Genomic DNA, 4,975 nt, shown 5'->3' with positions numbered 1-4,975 from the left:
GTGGTTGTATGTTTAAGTCTTAAGTCTAAGTCTGTAAATTTTAAAAAAAAAAAAATGAGAAATTTTACAATGACTTCCTATAATACTGCCCCAGCATGGCATTGACGTGGTAGTGTACACAGGACTAGGGGTGCAACTTAGTTCAGTTTGATTCGATTTGAGGTCAAATTGGAACCAAACCAACATAGGTAAGTTCCACTAAATAAGAATCAGAATCGAACCAAATTCCATTGGAACCAAATCAATCCAAATTGAATAAAAGTTGGTTTCGTTTGGTTTGGTTTTACGGATTACCAATATTGTATAAATTGTAAATAATGTTTTTTTAATGAAAAAACAAACATAAAATTTTATATAATAAATCACAAATCTATCCATAAAAAGTCATTTGTTTATTCATAAAAGATTACTAATCTATGTTCTAACTCTTAAAATAATTCATAATAATTATTATATATATATTTATTGCATAGGGATTTGGTTCTCGGTTTGGTTCAATTCAATACAAACTTGATCCGAGAATCGAACCAAATTGATCGGTTCTCTATTTTCGCAAATCGAACCAAACCACCCCAAAGCTATTGGTTTTGTTCGATTCTCGATTTAAACCGGACCAAGTTGCACACCTACACAGAACCATAGATGTTTTTTCTCGAGACACATATATTGTATATTCAAGGAGAATCAATGTATCTCTCCACACACCGTGTTGTAGAATGTAAATATAGCACGACTCGATAAAAAATGCACGAATGCCCTCAACAGTAAAATTAGGAGTAGGGGTTTGTTCGCTCTCATGGTGTATTCGGGTGGTCTCCCAACTTACTTTGTTGCAAGTTAAAAATTTTATGACGAATTGGGGATAATCGAGACTAGTCGTATCCCAATGTGTGGGGATATAAAAAATAAAATAAATTATAAGTCAATGAGTCAAAGGAGATTATTAGGATTTAAGATTGTTATTTAACACCCGGAAGCACAAAAGCCAAACTTAAGGGAGGGACCGACATGTTCACCTTTGGAAAAAGGTGATCCAAGAAAGCCACCATGCCTACAAAGAAGAACAACTTTTTCTTTTTCTCATTCCGGAAATGACCCTTGGTCTTCTTCTTTTCTTAAAGTAAGAAAAAGAAGAATCCAACAATCTTATCCTTCACTTGTATCATGAGGCTATGTCATGCGGTTATAATTTCTCTCTTGTTTTTTTTTTTTTTTCTTTTTCAATCCCATATTTATTTATAGAGAATTGTTATTACCACACCAATTCCTATGTGAATCATCAAATAATTGCACATAGTTGGTGAGGCATTAGTAAAAGTTGGTATGGCAATAATAACTTTCTATTTATATTATTATTTTATTAAACAAAAGTGATTTTAAAGAAAAAAAATATTAAGATTATTGGAATTGAAAATCCATTAAGATTAAATTAAAATATATAATAAATTAATTATTTTATATAAAAAAATAATATTGTATTATGTTGGCTCGACTAAGATATTTAAAAAAAAAATTTGAATAATTTTGGATATCAGATGAATTAATACAATGGACAATTCATATTGATTATCTAACTCGATTGCCTCCCAGATCAAGATGACTCACCCAAGTTTCAAATTCTCGAAATAAGCATTCCACATGAACCCATGACCATCCAATGGTAAAGATCATGGGAAAAACATCATCCTTGGGATGACAGCATTGGTGGAGAGTAACGTTTACTTTTCGAAAGAAAAAGCAAAAGAAAATATAAAATTTTATTACCTTTATCTTAGTGTTAGGCACGTCTAAGGTTGACCCAACTCTTTTTATTTAAATCAGAGCTTACGTTAGGCATGTTTCACTTTGTTGGATATAGTTGTAACAAAAAAAAAAAATGAATAATGATTTTCTAACTAGAAAACCTTCACTTGATAATACTTGGTTGATGTGGCATGGACACAGAACCATAGATTTATTTTTTCGGGATACACAATTGTACATCTTTATAAAAAATACGATTGTGTATCCTAAGAAAAAAGATGTATGATTCTGTGTGTGCCACGTCAACCGGGTATTGACTGAGGGAAGACTTTCTAGTTAGAAAATCTGTCCTAAAAAATAATATATTAACTTTGTCCAAGTTCCTAGACCTAGAATCTTGATTAAAAAAAAAAAAAAAAAAGGACTTTTAAGAATCAATATTATGTCTCCCATTTCAAGATTCTGCTAATTGGGTATTTTTGTCATTAAACATCGAATTGAACTTTTGTGTTTTATTATCAGTATTTTAAAATATCAGGTCCTATCCCATTTTTAATAAAATTTGGTTGGATTAGTGTACCTTATTAATATAAATAAATACAATTTAATAAATTTTTGGTCCGCTCGTGAGGTTGGTCCAATCAAATTGAATCAAGATTTTGGACCATAATCAATCAATTTTAGAAAATTTTGGTCCAATTTTTAAAATATTATAACCATGAGATTGAGACGTCGTGGCTTTATTAAAAAAATGCTGATTTTTCTAATTAGAAAGTCTTCACTCGGTCCATACTCGACTGATGTGGTGCAGACATGGAACCATTGATTTTTTTCATTGGGATACATAACTGCCCATCTTTATGAGGATGTCAGTTGTGTATCCCGAGAAAAAAGATCTATGATTCTATACTTATGCCACATCAGCCGAGTATGGATCCAGTGAAGATTTTCTAGTTAGAAAATCATTTTTCTTGTTAAAAACATTGTTAGATATTAAAAGAAGAGATTGAGACTTGAGGGCTTTGTAGCTTTCACTCCACTACATCAGTTGTCTCTGTTATACCAATTCACCTATTTCAGTCTGAACCTGTGGTCTATAGGCATTAAAAGGAACTCAAGTCTCGTCGGATGGCCCCACATCTGGCAGCATCCCATGTGAGTTTTTCTCAAGGAACGTGCTCAGCTGGATGATTAATATGTAGCAGCCCATACAAAGCAAGCACAGTAGGCCCCATCTCTCTCTCTCTCTCTCTCTCTCTCTCTCTCTGAGATTTTCTTTGAATAGTAGGCAACACATCAAATCATAATTAGCAATTTGATGTATGATCGAAATTCGATTACGAGATCACTTAGATAAAATGATTTAATGCAAGTCAAAGTTGAAGATCTAAAATTATAAGAAAATATATTGATACTATCATGATGAGAATAATGTAAATATGTATGAAAAAACATGCATTATTTGATGATAATTCATGATTTAATTAAATAATAATTAGGATTCTTGTTTTGTTGACTGAGTAATTAGGGTAAGATGATGATGATCACGTGCAAATTTGAATCTTATTTGAAATATGGCTTGACCAGTATATGATTCATTTTTGTGGGATAATCCTAAATGTGACCTCTAATGAAAATGTTCGGAATATTTACGGAGAAAAAAATGAGTGAGATAATAAGAGTTATTGAATGGAGTTGGTATTATTTGTTTCTAGGGTGAATTACCGTTTCGTGAGCTGAAAATGAGTTATTTACAATTCTGGCTTATTGTTCATTTTAATTACCAAAACCTAAATGATCACGTTTTCGTTATAATAATAAAAAAATCATAATTGTAAAAAGTTCAATACTTTTAAAGTATGTCACTTTAAAAACCTCCAAATTCGTTTTTGTTCATGTTTTTTTAATTAAAATGAACAGTGGGCCATAATCGTAAATTTGTCAAAAGTTGATCACTTTTTCGTAAAATATCCCTTGTTTTTATACTACCAAGTATATTTATTCAATCAAAATTGTTTTATTTTCTTAGAATGAGTTTGTTGTTGTTAGTCCTAAATTCACAAACTACCTTTTATGGCGATTCTTAGGTGACCAACGTTTCGACCAATTTTGTGGGCGTTGGCTGTGTTGGGGGACATTTAATGATTTGTAACTTGTGATTTGAGATCAATTATAGATAAAGAGCCTTGTTACAATAACAATACTTGAAGTAGCATTGTGTGTGCAGAGAATCATTGATTTCCCTTGAGTGTATTAGACTTATCTCTTGAAAAAAAACATCCATGATTTTTTTTTCACACTTCGTCTTTGAGTAGTACTACTTCTATTGCTATTTCAAGTTAAATTTTCTTATATAAATCCTATTATTTTATTTCACTTTCTGAAAAATCACGACTTTTATTTTTTAAAAGAGTGTTCAGAACTGTTTTCACTATAACAATGTTAGAATGATTGTGTAGGATACTTCGACACTAAGCTGATGTGGAGGTGTGCTCAGAACAAGAGATGTTTTTCACTCGAATCTTGAGGAAAAGCATCTATGGTTCTAAACATACCTCCACATCAACACAGTGTTGAACGTAATGACGTAAGAAGTCATTTTAACATTTTTTTTTCATTATTTTGCATCAACTTTTTTATAATTGCTATTGGCACCCCAACTTTTATTTATTACACCCCAATTAAAGATTAAAACACTCTTCAAACATTATGAAGGTTTTGCTCAAATTATAATCTCAACATTATAACACTCACCTAAACAATTTCAATAGTTGTTTACAATTACGATTAGGCTCATATAAAATCCTAGACCCAAAAAATAGAAATCTAGCCAAAAAATAAATAAATAAATTCAGAGAGCTTCTATTGACAACCCAAGCTTTTATCATTAACTTATTTTCTTTATTATCAATTGCGGTGTAATAAGTAAAAGGTATGGTGCCAATAGCAGCTCTCTTTTTTATAATTAATATCTCTTATCTTAAAATTACATTTTTACCCTCATTGCTGTCATGTTATTCCTGAATCATCCCCAGTGAAAAGATATGCTACAGTTGGTAGTCAAGAGCACGTTTCCGGTTTTGGATTTTGGGTGATTTGGACAAGCATTCCCTCCTCATTAAATAAACTCCTTAAATAATAACTGATATTTAAATCTAGCAAATAAATAAATGATGATTTAGAATTACCCCTCGACATGTTGAGTGTATTTGAGATACCCGTGTTTTGAAAT

Source organism: Akebia trifoliata, chromosome 12 (genome assembly GCF_017979445.1).
Source record: "Akebia trifoliata isolate Shusen 1 chromosome 12, ASM1797944v1, whole genome shotgun sequence".
Taxonomy (NCBI): Eukaryota; Viridiplantae; Streptophyta; class Magnoliopsida; order Ranunculales; family Lardizabalaceae; genus Akebia; species Akebia trifoliata.
The sequence above is the reverse complement of the archived record's forward strand: the minus strand, read 5'-3'. Positions refer to the sequence as shown.